We start from the raw sequence: 23,501 nt of genomic DNA on the forward strand, positions 1-23,501 counted from the left end.
GAGATTTAGAGGGAAAGCAGAAATAAGGAGAGAGGAAGACACCTAGAATGCTGTCACTGCTAGTGAAGCTTTCTCCCTGCAGGTAGTGCCAAGAGGCTTTAACTTTGATCTCCATGCACTGTAACCTTAGGACTCAAGTGGCTGGGACACCACCCAGCTGCATTCAAGTCTTTGCTAACCCCACTTTTATGGTCTTCCCAAGATCAAGATTCTATGGGATATTGTGTGGGGAAATGCAGCTGCAAGTGCTGCCCTGTGTTTTGTATGAAGTTTGTGTTGATTCCTAACTCTAAGGGAAAAACTTCAACTGAACATTGGGTTTCACATTTCATTACTAAGTGGCATTGTCAGACTATCAGTCCAAAGACCTGTACTGTTTCGAGAACTGAAGGCATTAAACCAAAATAAAATATTATCTGTCTTGTTTATAAAGTAGTTCAAAAATACACATGGAGAAACCACTTCAGAATGTGGCAATGTAGTAATTTTAACAAAATCTATGAAATATTGAATACCTATTGTCTCTCATAAACTGTGATATATATATTAGTAGATAGTATTTCTATTTCTCAATTGGTAAAGCTGTGGCTCAGTAGTTTTCAGTCCCTTGCCTGAAGTCACATAACACATAATTTCATAGAAAGAATTGAAATCCAGATCTACTGCCTTGAAAACATAATCTTTTCCTTACTGCCTAATGCCTTCCTGTGCATAAATGTAAGTACTGTAAAAAGGGAAGAAAGAGTGAATTGGTAAGAGGCAAAGCATTCAAGAGAAGCTAATAAGGGATTAAGACAGACTGTGAAAGATGTTTTTAGATAAAAGTTTAGTTTTTTTAGTTTTTAGATAAAAACTAAAAGACATTGCAAGCAAAGGGATCAGTATAAATGTACATGCATTTGTAACTGAAAGTATTTAAGAGATGCATCAATAAATAATCATCAAGTGATTTCCTTTAAAAGCACAAGTTATTCAGTAAAATTATATTTCAGGGATCTGAAGTCCTCACAGATTAGTCAAGGATAAGCAGATTCAGGAAAACCTATGATTGTTCTGGATCCTTGCCCAGATCCTTTGCAAAAAACTTCTGCAAAGACACACTTCTGCAAAACTGTTTAGCCTGACTTGAGGTCATAGAAAAAGATCTAAACTTAGGAAGCCAAGTGTATTAAACTAGAACATCTCCACATTCCCAGTATTTGGGGATGACAGGGGTAGCAGGAGGCTGATTTCTTTTCAGGTCAGGAATAAGCACATTGAGAAAATTGGATTTCATTCAGCAGAAAGGAGTTGAGTCAACATTCACTGAAAGCTTTACATTTGAAACTTAAAATTATTGACTTTTTATTGGTATTTGAATGTACCATTTCAAGATAGAATGTATTTTAAAATCTAAACAGAATTTCACAGAAGTGTAAGACTAAAATCCTTTCACATTGCTATTATAGTGTAATTTTTTTAGAGATTTGTGAAAACAAAATGGTACTTGCTACTATAGTTTTAAGGCCTGAAGAGATGTGGTTTCACAGAGCTCTGAACAAAATAATTTCCAGAATAGCAGTGTCCATCACAAGTCTGACTGAGGAGAGTAAATGGTGCATAGTTATTGTGTTGTCCAAAGAACAAGCATGCTATGCACATTTAAGCATATATTTGTCATAGTATCTATTAATATATTAATTTTCACTAAGACAAGTAGCAGAATGTGATTGGTGGGAGTAGCCAGAAGGAGAGTAGATTTAGCAAAATTAGTTTTTATTAATCTTTATTTATTTATTGAATAGATACAACCAGAAATTGAGAGGAAGGGGTACATAGAGAGGAAGAGAGACAAAGAAATACCTACAACACTGCTTGTGAAGATTTCCCCCTGCAGATGGGGATTGGGGACTTGAAGCTGGGTCCTTGCACACTGTGACATGTGCACTCAACCAGGTGCACCACCACCCAGCCCCCCAGCAAGAGGAGATTGTTAAAACATGAACAATTCCTCCTGATATGTGCCAGATCAAAGGGAAAGTGTCAAAGTTTGAAAAAAAAATTGTAGATAATTTCAACATCTTTGCATTTTTTTTTATTAAAATGAACAACCAAACACAAAACCTCAGTGATTAAGAACTGAGGATGATAACTTTATGACAAGTAAAGAGGTAAGAGGGAAAAACTTACCCAGTGTGCATATAATTGAGGACTATAGAACTAGAAAAAAACTAGAGATAATAATTCTCACGCTCTTTATTTTATAGTTGAAGAAATGAAACACTAAAAAGGTTTAATTATGTAATTCTAGAGGTGATATGGTTGTGCAACCACAAAACTTTTTTCTTTTATTAAATATCTTATTTATGTACTTTATGAGATAGAAATGGAAAAAGATAAGCATTATTCATCTCTAGCCTATCATGGAGCTAGATACTGAATCTGGAGACTCAGAGCCTCAGTTTTGAAAGTCTTTTGCATAACAATTATGCTGTCTCCTCCAGACACACACACACACGCACACACAATGTTTTCTATAGTAAGCCAATATGTAACTGGAAGTTGAATAAATACATTCTTAGTTTTGAAATCCATTAGTAAATCCCAGCAGGTATTTCCAATTGCCTATCTTCTAAACTTCTTATCTACTCAAAGAGATGAATACTACTTTCTCCATTTCACAGAATAAGTAGGAAAGAACAAAAGCACATAGAATAGAAGGAAGTTCTTAAAATCACAGAAATAATATTGGTAGAGCTGGGATTTGAACTCAGGCTATCTAGCCTTGTAAACTGCACACAAAACTACTGAACTGCGCTTCTGTGTTGTACTTCTTCTCATGTACTCAGTTTTCTGTCAGCTTCTGTTAATACAGTGACAATGAAGGGGATCCACATTGTGGAGTTAGCATAAATAATAAAAAAATAAATAAATTATTAAATATTCACTTGCAAATTTTGAATGGTAGTACAAAATAAATGAATGAAGCATTATGAGGTAACATTTTTTAAATTTTAATGTATTTATTTATAAAAAGGGGAACACTGACAAGACCATAGGATATTAGGGGTACAATTGCCACCACCAAACTCCATATCCCATCCCCTCCACTGATGGCTTTCCTATTCTTTAACTCTCTGGGAGTATGGACCAAGGTCATTATGAGATGCAGAAGGTGCAAGGTCTGGCTTCTGTTATTGCTTCCCTGCTGAACATGAGCTTTGACAGGCCGATCCATATTTCCAGCCTGTTCCTCTCTTTCCCTAGTGGGGCAGGGTTCTGAGAGAGTGGAGCTCCAGGATATATGGGTGGGGTTATCTGTCCAGGAAAGTCTGGTTGGTATCATGGCAGCATCTGGAACCTGGTGGCTGAAAAAGAATTAACATATAAAACCATACAAATTATTGACTAATCGTGAACCTAAAGGCTGGAATATTGCAAATAAAGATTTGGGATCTCTGTTTTGGAAATAGCTAATAGGTTTATTTTAGGCAAGTTACAAAAGGCCCATGACTTTATTAATTTTTACCTGAGCCTGACATCTGATATGCAGGTAGACCCAGTTTATTGTCTGGGGAGATGATGTCATGGCTGGAAAGGGGCTAGAAAACTGGATCAGGGAAAAGAGTTGCTCCCAAATATAGGGAAAGTTTATAAATATTGTTGACTGTAAAACTCATCAATTTTATCTGGGGCCCATATTCAGCATAGGAGCCTATGTAACCTCTAAATCCCTGTAGGTCTGAACTTGCATTCTGTGGTCATCAGTAGGAACATTCTTAGTTGCACCAATTTAAGGACCCATCTTCTTCAGTTGGTAGATAGAGTATATTATCCAACCCCCATTTGGAGGATGGAACATTCTCTATCATTATTGATTCACATTGGGGGCAAGGTCCTTTGGGGGCCCACAAAAGAGTCCTTTATGGTGCTCCTAATGGAGATGACCAGTGATAACAGAGAGTATCTATTTGCGGTCTAGGCTCATCGTGTTTGTATGGGAATCCCAGGACTCTCCAACTAGGGCCCCAGCTGATGGGGTGGCCTGAGAGTGACTAAAGAGTCATCATTAAAGTATGTCAGTCTTGTCTTTATTCAGCTTTGTAGTCCTTACTTTGATAAGGTTAGCTTTGGAGTGACTGAGGGAAGTGTAATGGGAAGTAGGTGAGGAGCTATCTATGTCTAAGTAAAAACTATTTCATTAGGTACTTTATGGTGTCTTTTTAGGTCTTTCTACTTGCTTGCTGCATATACTGATGCACTGCAAACTATTGTGCACTTTTGCTTTAAGGTATATATTTGGCCCTAATTTATGGATACATGTGTTAATCTACCCTATCTCATGGGACCTGGTCTATATCTAGGTTGAGTCTTTGTTAGAATTGGACAACCCAAAATGGAATTAATGAATCCTATGAGAAAGGAAAGGTCTTACCTGAGTAATGAGGCTGAAGGGTTGACATTCCATGCCTGACATCTCTGTACACATTCCAAAGTGAAGCATGCTGAGGTGGTACTCATTGCATTGAATAGGTTGGGATCAGCAGATGCAGTATCAGTTGGTATGAATTGAGATAAACATGCTGGAAAGTGAACGCCATCCCAGAGGTTCCAGGATTGGGGGAAATTTGGGCTTTATAGAGGAAGCAGGAGGTTCTTGCTGTCATAGGGTTTGAGAAGGCAATAGATAGTTATTGCTAAAATTAAATTATTTGGCAATTGGGTTGACTTTAAAATCCCATTGTTAGGATTTGCTGTATCATACATGACCTCACCATAATTTGTCCTTTGATTATATATATATATATATATATATATATATATATTTTTTTTTTTTTTTTTTTTTTTCTTTTTTAGAGTGATGCTATTGGTTGCTTCTGCTTTCCTGGTCTAAGCTTTTAGGAGAGTCAACATTTCAAAAACTCAGCCTATGGTCTGTGCATTAAAAAGTTTGAGACATTCAATCAATTTTCCCCTCTCATATCAATTAAATAGTGATTTATATGACTACAAGTTAATGGGAGTGTACACAAACACCATTCCCATCACCAAAAGACTGTATTTCCCATCCCATCCTCCCCCTACCCTCCCAACCCCCCATAAAACTAAGCATCCACCCTCACCCTCCACCCAGAGACTTTTACTTTAGTGACCTACTCCAAACTCAGACAGATCCTGCTTTGAGTTTCCCTTTCTGTTCTTCTCAACTTCTGTTTATGAGTGGGATCATCTCATACTCGTCTTTGTCTTTCTGACTTAGCTCACTGAGTATAATTCTTTCTAGCTCCATCCAAGATGGGTCAGAGAAGATGGGTTCATTGTTCTTAATAACTGTATAGTATTCCATTGTGTATATATAATGAGGTAAAATTTTAATTTCTGAGATCAAGGAATAAAAATGATACTACAGCTGAAGCAAAGTCATTTAAATGAAATGTGTTGAAACCAAAGGTGACGGCAGAAGCCAAGATCTTGAGACCACTAGGAACTGATATAAGGTCACTATGACTGAGATGTAGATATTACTCAGAAATATACTACTTTGGGGGTCCAGGTAGTAGCACACCTTGTTAATGGCACATAATACTAAGTGCAAGGACCTACACAATGATCTGGATTGGAGCCTCTGCTTCTATCCTATAAGGAGGACATTTCACATGCAGCGAAGCAGGTCTGCAGGTATGACTGTATCCTCTTTCCCTCTCACTCTCCCCTCCTCTCTCCATTTCTCTTTGCCCTCTACAATAAAAACGAAAAGTAAGAGGGTCAGGTGGTGATGCACCTGGTTGAGTGCACATGTTACAGTGCACAAGGATCTGGGTTTGAGCCCCTTGTCTCTACCTGCAGGGGGAACGCTTTGCAAGTGGTGAAGCAAGGCTGCAGGTGTCTCTCTGTCTGTCTCTCTCCCCCTGCTCTCTCAATTTCGTTCTGTCTCTATCCAATAAATAAAATAAAAATAATAAAAAAGAAATTTAAAAAAGAAAAGGAAGGAAGGGAGGGAAGGAGAGTGGGAGGGACAAAGGAACAAAGAAGGGAAGGAAGGAAAGAAGGTAGGAAGGAAGATAGGAAAAAATGGCCACCAGGAGTGATGGATTCATAGTGCAGGCACTAAGCCCTAGTGATAATACTGGAGATAAAAAAGAAAGAAAGAAAGAAAGAAAGAAAGAGAGAGAGAGAGAAAGAAAGGAAGAAAGAAAAAGAAAAAATGTACTGTTTTGGCTACCAGAGAGGAAGGGAAGGTACATACATAAACTGGATTACAATGAAAATTTTCTACCTTCAGAACCTCAGTTTCAAGGATTTTATTCTCCAATATTTCTAGTTCACTACTCATTATCCTTATGGATTAAATTCTTGTATCGTATCAGTACCTCCATCCTATGAACTCCACCATTTTCTCAATCAACCCCTCTTCTGTGCTCTCTCTCTCTAAATACTGGTGCTTACCAGTAGAAAATCAAATCTTGACTGAAGCAGTAGAGGCTCATTCCCAGAAAACAAGATGGAGGTTAAAGCAGGTATTTATGTCTGAGTTTCTTTCTGTAAGGATATCACCTTTATTATATGTGGGAAGACAGTATTACCTAGCTTATATTTTCAGTGTATAAGCCATAGCTTAAATCTTTTTTTTTTTTTTTGCCTTCAGTGTTATCAATGGGGCTCAGTGACTACACTATGAAACCTTATTGCTTCTAGAGGCCATTTTTTCATTTTATTCAATAGGACAGAGAGAAATTGAGGGGTAGGAGAGGGAGAGAGAAACATAGGTGCCTTCTGAAGCATCCCACCTGAAGATTCCTGTGTGGGTTCTTGTACTTAGTACTATGTGTGCTTAACCCATGGCCCAGCCCTCTAGCTTAAATCTTCATTTTATTATTTATAGGGTCTTTCCCCCATAATTAACCTTCCATTTTTCTTCCAATGCCCTCTCTGTTTTAACTAAGTTAAAGTTTCCATCTAGAACCACATGGTAAGCTACTCAAATTTGCTGGGTCTCCTCCATATATACAGAGATTATAGTTATTAATAAACTACTTAATTCATTGCATATCAATCTGTCTTATGCTTGTTCCTTTTCAAGATGTCTTACTGGGGGGGTAATAATGGTTTACAGTATAGTTATTCACACATGAATATAATTTCTCATCTACTCATGATAGGTATCTGTACATCACCTCTACCTCTAATTTAGATCCTACATGTCTGATTAATTATCCATCCTTTAAAAGGAAACAAGATGAATTTTTTCCATGCTGGCTATGCCAATATTTGACATGTCTTCCACATATGATCAGACTTCTCCCATGAAGTTGCAATCTATCATATACAAAAAGTGACATAAATAAGTTGACAGTGTACATATTTGAAATTTACATATTTTCAAAAAATTTAAAGTAAAAAACAGAACATATTTCCTTATAAATTTCCACAACTTTTGATTGTTTACAGATAATAAATGTAATATATATTTACAATAACAAAGCTTTTTCTTTTTTGCTTCTAGGTTTATTGTTGGGGCTCAGTGGCTGGAGTAAAAATCCACTAATCCTGGTAGCCATCTCCCCCTATTTTATTCAGTAGAACACAGAGAGATAAATTGATAGGGGAGGGGTAGATAGAGAAGGAAAGATAGATACGTGAAGAACTGTTTCACCACTCCTAAAGCATCTTCCCTACAGGGGGGGTGAGGACTCAAACCTGGGTCTTTGGATGGATCTTTATGCATAATAGTCTGTGTGCTATATACCCAGTGCAACATGGCCAAGGCCCCCCCAAATTAATTATCACTCACAATTTTTTTGCCATTATGAACTCAAGTTACTACAATGAATGATACTGTCTTCAAACTGGCTTTTGACAATTGACAATTGAACTTCATTTTAATACTAAAGACATGAAGTGGCTTTACACCATATTGATGGGGCTTTGGGTCATTGTCAAAATAATTACATGAGAATTTATAGCTATAAAACAAGTAAAGACACTCTGTAAATTCAAAAGGAAGGCTTTGATTAAAATTTGAATTTATTATTGTAACTTATTTCTTATTCATGGCAATATATTATTGAAACTTTAACTTTAAAATGGTGTTTGGGGAGCTGTGGCACATAAAAAGATTCACAGCAGAGATCTAAGAATGGGTTTAAACAATACAAGGTTTTATTAAGGTGAAATGGGTAAAAGGCAAAATAAGCAGTTATCATCAGGGGCTAAGAGTACGTTAGGTCAATAAAGTTGGAGTAGAGTTATCAAAAGTTCAGTCCGATAAGATAAACAATTATCAGCTGAGGTATAATAGGTTGCTCATGGCTGGAAGAGTCTTAAAAAGTTTACCGGCTAGCAGAGTCACACGTGTTCAGTTCCCAAGAGAAGTAGCCATGGTGAATACCTGGAGCACCTCTGCTGAGATGCTTCTGACAAGGAGAAGAAGCAGCAGCCAAAGAGAGCAACCTGCTCCAAGTCCATACTTTTTATACATTCCCTTGTGTCCCAACCTCAGGCAGACATTATTTGTGTGCTAATATTCCAAAACTTCTGTTGGGGTCACAACAATATATTATTGAAACATTTTAGTTTGATAAACATGTTGACATACTTTACTCAAGTGACTAAAACTCATTGAATGCAGTCCTACAAGAAAGGAGGAAGCAAAGGAACACATGTTCTCAGTGAGGTGAACAGCAGTAGTCTAGAAACAAGAACACAATAAAAATAGGAAAGAACAATAAGCAAATATGGGAAGGGATTAAAAGACAAGCCCTATCAAATATTTGTTTATCAAGATCCACTTAAAAAACACAGTGATAGCTATTACACACATGGTAACCATAAAACAAAACAGGGAACAGAGATTTACTGTAAACACTAGAAAAATCAGTGAGGAATTCACCACAGAAACTCATCCACACAAAAGGTCAGATAGAGAAAAAAATGGGCAAAGATTCAACAATTTAAAATAAACTCAAAACAAAAATTAGAATGAAATAAGTAAACCACATATATCAGTAATCACCCTAAATGTGAATGGCCTAAATTCACCTGTCAAAAGACTCAGAAGAACTAAATGGATTAAAGAACAGGATACATCTATTATATGTCTTCAGGAAACACACATCCAAAGAAGAGGCAAATGGAAATTGAATAAAAGAGGTTGAAGAAGATGTTCCAAGCTAATAACTCACAAAAAGGTCAGGGACAGCTATTCTATTCTCTGATCAAAAATAGATTTTCAGGCAAAGAAAGTAGTCAGAGATAGAGAAGGACATTACATAATCCTTAAAAGTATCAATCCAACAAAAAGATATACCCATCATGAATATATATGCCCCCAACTTAGGAGCACCCAAATATATAAAGCAAACACTTACTGAACTTGTGGGAGACATTGGTCATAGTAGAAGATTTCAACAGACAAGAGATAGAACATTTGGACAAAAAATCAATAGAAAAATAATGAACTTAAATGAAACCATAGATGAAATGGACCTAATAGATATATACAGAACTTTTCACCCCAAAAGTAGTGGATACACATTATTCTCAAGTACATATGGAACATATACAAGGATTGTATGCTGGGCCACAAAGACAGTCTGAACAAATATGTAAATATTAAAAATATAAAATGAATCCTTTCAGAACATGAAGGCATGAAACTAGAAATCAACAAAGAAATGAAAAGAAATCTCCCTAAACCCTGGATACTAAACAATATGCTTCTAAATAATAAATGGGTCATTGAAGAAATCAAAAAATAAATTAAGAATTACTTCAATATCAATGTACATGGAGAAGCCAATTACCAGACCCTATAAGATGATGCAGATAAAGCAGTGCTGAGAGGAAAGTTCATAGAGGAAAGTTCATAGAATATTGACCCACATTAATAAATAAGAGAAATCACTAGTAAATAGTCTAACAAACCACCTCAGTCAACTAGAAATGGAGCAACACAAAGATCCAGCAGTCAGCAGGAAATAGTTAAAATCAGAACAGAAATTAATGACATAGAAAACAAGAAGACCATTAGAAAAATTAATGAGGGGTTCCCGGAAGATGGCAGACTGAGAAGCTGCTAGTGGCTTGAGCTCTGACCACATCTTCTGGAAACGGTAGGATTTTCTGCCTTTAGTAGGCCAGTCAATAAGGGGTCCTAACGGTAACACCAGGGGGGTGACTATAACTTAATTTGGGTTAATAAATAGAGTAGAAAAAAGGGGGGAAATTTTTTTTCCGTTTAATTATAAAGCACACCTCCTCCCCCTCCCCACCCCCCCATAACCAGTCCCTGGGGAACAGCTCCTAGCAGGCTCCCCTGCTGAGCTTCTGTCTTTACCAAATTCCTGTCCCACCAGGGAGTATCATTCATTCTAAGTCTATACCCTTCTGAAAAATCTGGCCTTTTTTTCTTTCTAAGTAGTCAACACCCCCAACCTCACCCCGCATAGCTAATTAAATAATTAAAAATAAATAAATAAATAAAATCTTTCCTTTCACTGTTCTTTTATGACTGTTTTTTCTTTTTCTTTTTTTTCTCTCTCTCTCTCTTTTTTTTTCTTTTTCTCATTCTTGTCATCCTTTCTTCCTTAATACTACAACTTCCAAAGCCACAGGCCCCTGCCCCCACACCACCAAACAGTGTGCTTTTTTGAATTCACTGATACACATTTCGGAATTATTTGGGGGAAGAATTCTGACTCAGTGTGGACTCTCACTGTGAGTGTCTCTGCTCAACTTCCCTTGCTCCTTTAGCCACCCCTAGAATATACAGTTAACAGTATATTTGCATAACTGTCTATTTCAGCCATCCTTGTCTAGTCCTGTGTGTTTTTTTTATTTTCACTGCTCTTTAATTACAGCTCTTTTTCTTTTCTTTTCCCTTTTCTCTCACTTGTCTCTTTTTTCTTTCTTTTTATTTTTTTATCTTGTCATACACTTTTTCCTTCCTTCTTCTTTGCCTTTCTGAATTTGTGAATTATTTTGGGGAAGAAATCTGACTCAGAGTGGACTCTCTATGTGTGTATCTCTGCTCTAGTTCCCTTTCCCCTCTTGTTACCCCTAGAATATACAGTGGATAGATTTGCATGACTGTCTATTCTTGCTATGCCTTCTTTCTTTTCTCTTTCTTCTTCACTGGGATTTGGTTACTATTTTTTTACAGACTGGAGAAATTGTTTGGCTAACTGGTAGTGATTAAACTGCTTCAATACTTGCTTCAGTTGCTACTGTAATTCCTGAGGTTGGTGAGTGCAATTATCATAAAGGTATTTAGTACAGTGTTACTTGTGCTTAAGACACAACAACTGAGGAACAACACTGCATAAAAAAAGAAACACATAAATCAAAAAAATGGGTAGATCAAAAACAAATAAAACTGCTATTCCAATGAATGAAGACAATAGCCCAGAAGAAATTACAAATCAGCCAAAAGTAACCATAGATAAGAAAAGTATGCAAGCAATAATAAACTTATTAATCACAGAAATGAAAACAACATTGGAGGAAAGAAATGGCAGTATTAGGGAAACAACAGTTGAGACCCCCAAGGAAAATACTGATTATCTTGAGGCAATTAGAGAACTGAAAGCTGAAATAGCTATAATGAAGAAAGAAGCTTAGGCAAGGGAAAGCAGACTAACAGAAGCAGAAAACAGAATTAGTCAGACAGAGGATGAGTTAGAGAAAATGAAGAAAGAGGTAAAAGAGCTTAAAAAGAGATTGAGAGACACTGAAAACAACAACAGAGACATATGGGATGATCTCAAAAGAAGTAACATTCGCATAATTGGCCTGCCAGAGGAAGAAAGAGAGGAAGGGGAAGCAAAAATTCTAGAGGAAATAATAGAAAACTTCCCAGACCTGAATAACAGAAAGGACATCAAGATTCAAGAGGCCCAGAGAGTACCAAACAGAATCAACCCAGACCTGAAGACACCAAGACACATAGTCACAATGAGAAGAAGTAAGGTTAAAGAAAGGATCCTAAAAGCTGCAAGAGAGAAACAAAAAGTCACATATAAGGGAAAACCTATAAGATTATCTGCAGATTTCTCCACTCAAACTCTAAAAGTTAGAAGAGAATGGCAAGATATCTATCGAGCCCGGAATGAAAAAGGGTTTCAATCAAGGATAATATATCCTGTTAGACTTTCATTCAAACTAGATGGAGGGATCAAAAACTACTTAGACAAACAACAGTTAAATGAGGCAACCATCACCAAACCGGACCTTAAAGAGGTTCTAAAAGACCTCTTATAAACAAGAACATCACTATAATACTGGCAATACATCAGAGCAAACAAAAAAAATTTTTTTTTGAACAATACAATACAAAAAAAATCCATAATATCAATAAATGTCAATGGCTTAAACTCACCCATCAAAAGGCACAGGGTGGGGTGATGGATCAGAAAACATAACACAACCATATGCTGCTTGCAAGAATCCCATCTGTCACAACAAGATAAACACAGACTTAAAGTGAAAGGATGGAAAACTATCATACTGGCTAACGGACCACAAAAAAAGGCAGGAACAGCCATTCTCATCTCAGACATGATAGATTTTGAATTAAATAAAGTAATAAAAGATAGGCAAGGACATTACATAATGATTAGAGGATCAATCAGCCAAGAAGACTTAACAATTATTAACATCTATGCACCCATTGAGGGACCATCTAAATACCTTAAGCACTTACTGAAAGAATTTCAAAAATACATCAATAGAAATACAATAATAGTGGGAGACTTCAATACCCCATTCTCACACTTAGACTGATCAACAAAGCAGAGAACCAATAAAGATACAAGAGAATTGAATGAAGAGATAGACAGACTAGACCTCTTGGGCATTATCAGAATCCTCCACCCCAAAAAACTGGAATACACCTTCTTTTCAAATCCACATAACACATACTCAAGGATAGACCACATGTTAGGCCACAAAGGCAGCATCAATAAATTCAAGAGCATTGAAATCATCCCAAGTATCTTCTCAGACAACAATGGAGTAAAAATAACATTTAACAACAAACAGAAAATTACTAAAAGACACAGAATTTGGAAACTAAACAACATGCTCCTTAAGAACCACTCGGTCAGAGACTCACTCAAGCAGGAAATTCAAATGTTCCTGGAAACTAATGAAAATGAAGACACAACCTATCAAAATATTTGGGACACAGCTAAAGCAGTACTAAGAGGGAAACTTATAGCCATACAATCACATATTAAACACCAAGAAAAAGCTCAAATGAACACCCTTAGTGCACATCTCAAGGACTTAGAGGAAGAGGAACAAAGGAACCCTAAAGCAACCAGAAGGATAGAAATCACTAAAGTTAGAGCAGAAATAAACAATATCGAAAATAAAAGAACCATACAAAAGATCAACGAAGCCAAATGTTGGTTCTTTGAAAGATTAAACAAAATTGACAAACCCCTAGCCAGACTCACCAAACAAAAAAGAGAGAAGACTCAAATTAATAGAATTGTAAACGATGCAGGAGATATCACAACTGACACCACAGAAATCCAGAGAATCCTGCGAAACGTCTATAAAGAACTATATGCCACCAAGCTAGAGAATCTGTAAGAAATGAAACAATTCCTAGAAACCTATGCACTTCCAAAACTGAACCAAGAAGAACTACAAAATCTAAATGCACCAATCACAGACAAAGAAATTGAAACCGTTCTTAAGAATCTCCCCAACAACAAAAGTCCTGGACCAGATGGCTTCACAAATGAATTCTACAAAACTTTCAGGAAACACTTAATACCCATACTTCTTAAGCTATTCCATAAGACTGAAAAACAGGAATACTCCCTTCCACCTTCTATGAAGCCAACATCACCCTGATACCAAAAGCTGATAGGGACAGAACAAAAAAGGAAAACTACAGACCAATATCTCTGATGAACATAGATGCCAAAATATTAAACAAGATCTTGGCCAACCGGATACAGAAACATATCAAAAAGATTGTTCATCATGACCAAGTGGGATTCATCCCAGGAATGCAAGGCTGGTTCAACATCCGTAAGTCAATCAATGTCATTCACCACATCAATAAAAGCAAAGCCAAAAACCACATGATTATCTCAATAGATGCAGAGAAAGCCTTTGACAAAGGCTTTCATTTATGCTCAAAACACTACAAAAAATGGGAGTAGATGGGAAATTCTTCACAATAGTGGAATCCATATATAGCAAACCTACAGCCAACATCATACTCAATGGACAGAAGCTGAAAATGTTTCCCCTCAGATAAGGGACTAGACAGGGCTGTCCACTGTCACCATTACTCTTCAACATAGTATTGGAATTTCTTGCAATAGCAATCAAGCAAGAGAAAGATATCAAAGGAATGCAGATTGGAAGGGAAGAAGTCAAGCTCTCACTATTTGCAGATGATATGATAGTATACATAGAAAAACCTAAAGGATCTAGCAGAAAACTACTGGAAGTTATTAGGCAAGGTATCAGGCTACAAAATCAATGTACAAAAATCAGTGGCATTCCTTTATGCAAACACTAAATCTGAAGAAGACATCAAGATATCACTCCCATTTACTGTTTCAGCAAAATCAATCAAATACCTAGGAATAAATTGACCAAAGAAGTGAAAAACTTATATACTGAAAACTATGAGTCGCTACTCAAGGAAATAGAAATTGATACCAAGAAATGGAAAGGTATCCCATACTCATGGATTGGAGGAATAAATATCATCAAAATGAATATTCTCCACAGAGCCATATACAAATTTAATGCAATTCCCATCAAAGTTCCACCAAGCTTCTTTAAGAGAATATAACAAACACTACAATCATTTATCTGGAAGATGAAAACACCTAGAATTGCCAAGACCATCTTAAGGAAAAGAAACAGAAATGGAGGCATCACACTTCCAGAACTTAAACTATATTATAAAGCCATCATCATCAAAACAGCATGGTACTGGAACAAAAATAGGCACACAGACCAGTGGAACAGAATTGAAACTCAGAAATAAATCGCCACACTTATGGACATCTAATCTTTGGTAAGGGGGCCAAAAGGATTAAATGGAAAAAGGAGACTCTCTTCAATAAATGGTGCTGGGAAAACTGGGTTATAACATGCAGAAGAATGAAATTGAACAACTTTATCTCACCAGAAACAAAAATCAACTCCAAATGGATCAAAGACCTAGATGTCAGACCAGAAACAATCAGCTATTTAGAGGAAAATATTGGTAAAACAGTTTCCCACCTAAACCTCAAGGACATCTTTGATGAATCAAACCCTATTGCAAGGAAGACTAAAGCAGAAACAAACCAATGGGACTACATCAAATTGAAAATCTTCTGCACAGCCAAAGAAACTATTAAACAAACAAAGAGACCCCTCACAGAATGGGAGAAGAACTTCACATGCCATACATCAGACAAGAAATTAATCACAGAATATATAAAGAGCTCAGCAAACTTAGCACCAAAAAAGCTAATGACCCCATCAAAAACTTAGCACCAAAAAGCAAATGACCCCATCCCAAGATACCACTTCACTCCTGTAAGAATGGCATACATCAAAAAAGACTGCAGCAACAAATGCTGGAGAGGTTGTGGGGACAGAAGAAACCTTTTACATTGCTAGTTGGAATGTAAATTGGTACAGCCTCTGTAGAGAGCAGTCTGGAAAACTCTCAGAAGGCTAGACATGAACCTTCCATATAATCCAGTAATTCCTCTCCTAAGTTATACCCCAAGGACTCCATAACACCCAACAAAAAAGAGGTGTGTACTCCTATGTTCATAGCAGCACAATTCATAATTTCTAAAACCTGGAAGCAACCCAGGTGCCCAACAACAGATGAGTGGCTGAGAAAGCTGTGGTTTATATATACACAATGGAATACTATGCAGCTATCAAGAACAATGAACACACCTTCTCTGACCCATCTTGGACAGAGCTAGAAGGTATTATGTTAAGTGAGCTAAGTCAGAAAGATAAAGATGACAACAAGGGCAACAAAAGGAAATAAATAAAATAAATATTTAAAAATATAAATAAATAACAAAGAAAGATAAAGATGAGTATGGGATGATCCCACTCATCAACAGAAGTTGAGGAAGAAGATATGAAAGGGAAACTAAAAGCAGGACCTGACCAAATTGTAAATAGGGCACCAAAGTAAAAACCCTGTGGTGAGGGGTAGACATGCAGCTTCCTGGGCCAGTGGGGGGTGGGAGTGGGTGAAAAGGATGTGTCACAGTCTTTTGGTGGTGGGAACGGTGTTTATGTACACTCCTAGTAAAATGTAGTCATATAAATCACTAGTTAATTAATATGAGTGGGGGAAATTAATTGTATGTCTCAAAGTTTTTCAAAACACAAACTGAATCTTTTCAATATATAGGCTGTGTAATTGATATGCAGACTCTCTCAAAAGCCTAGACCAAGTAAATCAGAAGCATCCAATAGCACCGCTATATACAAGATACTGGGTACTGTACAGCAAACCCTAACAAAAGGACTTTTCAAAGTTAACCCAATTACCAAATAATGTGATGATAACATTAACTATCGATTGTCTTTTTGAACCCTAAGACAGCAGGAACCTCACATCTCCACTATGGAGCCTCTACTTTCCCCAGTCCTGGAACCATTGGATCGGGCCCACTTTCCCGTATGCCTCTCCCAATCCATATCAAATAATATTGCATCTGCTGATCACAACCTAACCAACACAATGATTGCCACCTCAGCATGCTTCACTTCAGACTGTGTCCAGAGACTTCATGTGTGGAATGACAACCCTTCAACTTCATTACTTGGGTGAGACCTTTCCTTTCATAGTATACTCTAATTTCATCTCAGGTGGTTCACTTTCTAACAAAGTCCCAAAACCTAGATATACACCAGTTTCTGTGAGAGAGAGCATATGTTCACATGTCTCCGTAAACTACTGCAAAATATATGCCTGAAAGCAGAAGTACACTAGAGTTTGCAGTGAGTACCCCCCTAACACTTCCTCTCCACTATTCCAAGCTTTGGGTCCATGATTGCTCAACAATTTGTTTGGCTTCGTATGTTAACTCTCTTTTCAGTCACCAGGTTCCAGATATCATCAGGATGCCGGCCAGACTGAAGACCCCACCAATGTGTCCTGGAGCTCCGCTTCCCCAGAGACCCACTCTACTAGGGACTGGGAGTATGGACCAACCAGTCAACGCCCAAGTTCAGCAGGGAAGCAATTACAGAAGCCAGATCTTCTACCTTCTGCAACCCACAATGACCCTGGGTCCATGCTCCCAGAGGGATAGAGAGTGGGAAAGCTATCAGGGGAGGGGGTGGGATATGGAGATTGGGTGGTGGGAATTGTGTGGAATTGTACCCCTCTTTCCCTATGGTTTTGTTAATTAATCCTTTTTTAAATAAAAACTAAAAGAAAAGTTAATGAAACCAAGAGCTGTTTCTTTGAAAGAATAAATAAAATAGATAATCCACTAGCTACGCTCACTAAGAGAAAGAAAGAGAATGCTATGGTAAATCTCTCAAAAATGAAAAAAGGGATTTCTACAAATGATGTAGAAATTCAAAGGATTATGCAATAATATTATGGACATCTGTATGAAACCAAATTTGACAGCTTTGGGAAAAAGGACACATTCTTAGAGTCATACCAACTGCCAACCATGACAAGAGAGGAAGCTGATGCATATAGCAGGTCAATCACTAGTAAAGAAATTGAAACAGTAATCCAAAGCCTACATAAGAACAAAAGCTCAGTCCTTTGTGGTTATACTAATGAATTTTACAAAATATATACTAATACCCATCCCCCTCAAACTCTTCAGAAACAGGGATGTTTCAGCATCTGTAAGTAAATAAATGTAACCCACCATATCAGCAAAAAGAAAGATAAAAATAACATGATTTTTGACTAATCATGATCCTAAAGGCTGTAAAAGTTCATATGAAGAGTTGGGGGGGGTTTTCTTGGTTTCATAGATAGTTAGTAGTCCTATCTTAGTTATATTCCAAAGGGGCCATAACTATACTAGTTTTTTTTTTCCCTGAGCCTGACATCTGATAGGATCTAAGTTATTGTCTGGGGAGATTATGTCATGGCTGGATTAAAGACCAGAAACCTGGATCAGAAAACAGAGTAGCTCCCAAATATTGGAAAGGTATATAAATACAGTTGAATGTAAAATCCATTGATTTGATCTGATTCAGGGCCCATATTGAGCTTAGGAGCCTATGTGGTCTCTGCATCACATTCTGTGGTCATGAGTAGGAACGTTCCATGCTGCCCCAATTTCAGGACCCATCTTCCTCAGATGGAACATAGAGTATGTTTCCAGGCTCTATATGTTAACTCTTTTTCCAACCACCAATTTCCAGTTGCTAACATGATGCCAACTGGACTTCCCTGGGGTTCCAATGTGTTCTGGAGCCCTGCTTCCCCAGAACCCTGCCCCACTAGGGAAAGAGAGTATGGGTAAACCTGCCAAGGCCCATGTTCAGAGGGAAGCAATTACAGAAGCCAAACCTTCCACCTTCTGCACCCCATAATAACCCTGGGTCCATACTCCCAGAGGGTTAAAGAACAGGAAAGCTATCAGGGGAGGGGGTAGGTATAGAGTTTTGGTGGTGGGTATTGTGTGAGTTGTACCCTTGTTATCCTATGGTTTTTGTCAGTGTTTCCTTTTTGGATTCTGCCAAAAGCAATCTATAGATTCAATCAATCCCTACTAAAATTCCAGTGACATATTTCAAGGAAATTGAACAGATTATTCAAAAATTCATGTGGAACTTTGAAAAACCACTAATAGCAAAAACACTGCTAATGAAAAAGAAGAAAAATGGAGGTATCACGGTACCTCAGTTTAGGTTATACTACAAATCCATAGTAATCAAAACAGTGTTGGAATGAAAATCAGAACTAAAATGGTCATATGGACCAATAGAACAGGATACAGAGTTCAGAACTCAACCCACATCTGTACAGACACTTCATATATGACAAGAGGTCCAAATATAGCCATTGCGGAAAAGAAAGTCTCTTTAACAAATGGTGCTGGCAGAATTGGATAGCCACATGTAGAAAAATGAAACTAGAACACCAATTAACATCATACACCAAAATTAACTCAAAATGGATTAAGGATCTGGATAGCAAACCTAAAAACATAAAATATATAGAAGAACATATTGATGAAACATTTTATGACATTAACACTAAAGACATACTTGGAGACTTCACTCCATGGGCAAGGGAAACAAAAACAAGTTTGAACAAGTGGGACTATATCAAAAAGCTTCTATACATAAAAACAAAACAAACAAACAAACAAAAAACCCCATAAAGATAAACAGGAAACCCAGCAAATAAGAGAGCATATTCACACATCATACTTCAGGTAAGACTTGATATCAAACATCTACAAAGAAATCATACAGATCAACAAAAAGTAAAAGAACAACCCAGTGAAGAGGTGGGCAGAAGATAGATAGTTCTCCAAAGAAGAGATATTCATGGCCTACAGACATATGCATAAATGCTCTAATTCACTCATTACCAGAGAAATGCAAATTAAAAACACATTGATATACCACCTCATGACTGTAAGAATGGTCTTCATCAACAAAATGGGAGAGGATAGATGTTGGAAAGGATGTGGACAGAAAGGAACTCTATTACACTGCTGTTGAGAATACAAAGTGGTACAACAATTATGGAGAAAAGTATAGAAAATCCTTAAGCAAATACAGATGGAAATACCTTATGATCCAGCAATTCCACTCCTTGGCATTTATCCAAAAGAGATATCACTAATTTGAAGGGATATATGTACCTACATGTTCATAGCTGCATTATCCACAATAGCAAAAATTTGGAATCAACCAAAATATCCCTCGACAGATGATTGGATGAAAAAGTTATGAGACATATACTTAATACTCAGCAATAAAAAGATGATTTTATATCCTTTGGGATAAATTAATGGAACTTAAGAACATTATGCTTAGTGAAGTAAGCAAAGAGGTAAAGGAAAGCTACAGGATGGTCTCATTCATATGTGTAATTTAGAGAACTGAACACACTAAAACAACCAGACACAGCACATATTTAAATTGGAAAACTATAGTGGTTACCTATGGGGGAGAGGGAGAAGGGCACAGACTCTTGGTAGTGGGAAAGATGTGAAATTTTAGTCCTATCACTACTTACTCCTATCACTATTAATATGACATATCTGGGGGGAATAGATTTAATACCTCAAGTTCCATAACTGCCTAGACCATAACCCTAAGCACAAATATTTGCTTTAGCCTAAACATTTAATATCTTAGATCTGCAAAATGATCAGACTCTGATAATGGAATTAAATTGTTCAAGCTCTAAAAATACATCTGCAAATATAGCACTGTAAACATCTAAATCAACTACAGCTTTAGGCCACACAGATCAAGACCTTTTGGCCTTCTAAGTATCTAAAATACAAAGAGGTTCAGATACCACTAAAAGGGTTCAAAGCATAGTGAAGTCAAGTATATTAAGATATATACTAGCCATTGGATTATTATAGAAAACAACCCCCAATTAACCTGATTATAATAATAATTAGTTATTGATATTCTTAGCTCTTTTTAACACTATAAGAAACACCCTGCATTCACTTTAAAATCCTCATTATTCCTACTCCTGGTATTTCTAAGACTATACTTCTTGATATTCCTTCTCTATGATTCTTCACCACCATACCACCTCTGTTGCCTTCAACCAAATCGCTACTGGTGCTGCCACCCCACATTATGCTGCTACTGAATTCCTACTGTAGAATGTAACCAGAAATACTGAGCCTGAGAAGTCAACCTCACAACTTTTCAAAGCTGGTGAGACCTTTCTTAATACACAGGATTACCTATATCCACATTAGATGGCACTTCATTTAAGTAAAATTGGGTACAGGTGTACACATATACATAAGCAGGAGGGAATTAACTCAAAGTCAAAGTGCTCAATAATAGTTGAAGTACCTAAAGCAAACATCATAAATTCTCTAATTGATTTGACTTAGACCAAATTAGCTGGGCAACATAGCAGAAAGTCCCAAAGAAGACAGATCCCAAAAACCTAATCTTGGCTGGGCTTAACAAATGATACTCAATGTCTAAACAACTGAGAGAAAGTCTAAGATCATCAGATAAAGAGAGCACTACAAAAGTTGGATAAGTGCAATAGACTGGTTGACTTAATAATGTCCCTTTTGGGGCAAGCGACTGGCATACTTTAATGATGACTCTGTAGTCATTACAGAACACCCCATCAGCTGGGACCCTAGTCAGTGAGTCCTGAGATTCCAAAACAGACATGATGGGCCTAAATCTAAAATAGATCACTCTCTCCATTGTTATTGCTCATCTCTCTCTATTAGGAACAACACAATAGACCCCTTTGTGGGCCCACATAGAACCTTGTCTTATACATGAATCAACAACGGTAGAGAATGTTCCATCCTCTGAAGGGAGGCTGGACAACATACTCTATGCTCCACCTGAGGAAGATGGGTCCTGAAATTGGGACAGCTTAGAACAATCATACTCATGACCACAGAATGTGAGCACAGATTTACAGTGATGCAGAGATCACATAGGTTCCTAAGCTGAGCATGGGCCCCATATCAAATCAAATCGATGGGTTTACAGTCAACAATACTGATAAACATTTCCCATATTTGGGAGCTACTTTCTTCCTTGATCCAGCTTTCTAGCCCTTTTTCCAGCCATGACATCATCTCCCCAGACAATAACTTGGATCCACCTGCATATCAGATTTTAGGCTCAGGGGAAAAAAAAAAAAAACTTAGTGTAGTCGTGGGCCCTTTGAAATATAACTAAAATATGCCTACTAGCTATCTACAAAAAAGAGACCCCTCAGCTCTTCATCTGTACTATTCCAGCCTTTAGGTTCATGATTAGTCAACAATTTCTTTGGCTTTATATGTTAACTCTTTTTTCAGCCACCAGGTTCCAGATGCTAACATGATGCCAACCGGACTTCCCTGGGCAGACAACCCCATCAATGTGTCCTAAAGCCCCACTTCTCCAGGTCCCTCCCCACTAGGGAAAGAGAGAGACATACTTTGAGTATGGATTGACCTGCCAACTCCCATGTTCAGTGGGGAAGCAATTACAAAAGCCAGACCTTCCACCTTCTGCACCCCATAATGACCCTGGGTCCATACTTCCATAAGGAAGTGATTGCTAGTGGTGGAGAGAGGGATGCCTTAGGCCCATCATATGTGTGTGGGAATCCAAGGATTCCCTAACTAGGGCCCCAGAGGTGATGAGGAGGTATGATAATAACCAAAAGGGCCATTATTATTATTATTATTATTAATTTTTATTTATAAAAGGTAAACACTAACAAAAACCACAGGGTAAGAGAGGTACAAATCCACACAATTCCCACACCAGAATCCAGTATCTCATCCTCTCCCTTGATAACTTTCCTATTCTTTATCCCTCTGGGAGTATGGACCCAGGGTCATTATGGACCCTCTCAGGACCTTTTCCTCACCATAAAGCAATGACTCTAGGGATAGCTCTAGTCTCTGAAGGGAGGCTGAGGTATACTGCCTGCCCTTTAAGAAAGACTGGTCCTAAAATGAATGCAACCTGCAGTGTTCCCAGCTGTGACCAGAAGCTGTGAGATCAGACTAATAGAGATTTAGAGGTTACACAGGCTCTGGTATATAAATATAAGTATAAATATGAGTATGAGTATAAGTATAAATATAAATAATGGGCTCTGGGTTAGATGGATTGAGTTAAATAGTTCATTTTAGCCACAGATTTTTTTTTTCAAAAATGAGAACTACTCTCTGCCCTATTCCAACTTTCTAGCCCTTTTCTCTACTCTGACACCATTCTCTCAGACAATATCCTTGTCCAGTTTCAGGCTAGCTATCAAACTCAAGCAAAACTACCATAGTTGTGTACCTCCATGAACATGCCTAAAATGGTCCTTCTAGCTTTCTTCTTCCCTAAAATCCCTAATTTCATTTGCTCTAATCCTTCTTTTTGGTTCCTGTTCATTAACCATTTTGTCTCAACTTAGGTCATGCCACCTTCCAGGCACCAAGTGACAGATGCTATCATGTCTCCATCCTGAATTCTTTCATCAGATGACCTCACCAATGTGTCCTGGATCCTTGCACCTCCAGAGCTCTGGTTCACTAGGGAACGATAGAAACAGGCTGAGGGGTATGGACCAACCTGTTGACCCATGCTCAGAGAAGAAACAATTACAGGAGCTACTACCTTCGGCACCCCCAAAACAACCTTGCCCCATACTCCCAGCTGGGGAGAAGTGATAAGATAACTTTATATAATATAACTTTATATTATATTAAAAGTCTCTGAACTCCAGCTCCATCAGCACCCAGAGATAGAGATAATGAAAAGGAGAGGGACATATGGAGACAGTTATGTTGTCATGAGTGGCTTGGAGAGGAAGAGAG

Source organism: Erinaceus europaeus, chromosome 13, assembly GCF_950295315.1.
Source record: "Erinaceus europaeus chromosome 13, mEriEur2.1, whole genome shotgun sequence".
NCBI lineage: Eukaryota > Metazoa > Chordata > Mammalia > Eulipotyphla > Erinaceidae > Erinaceus > Erinaceus europaeus.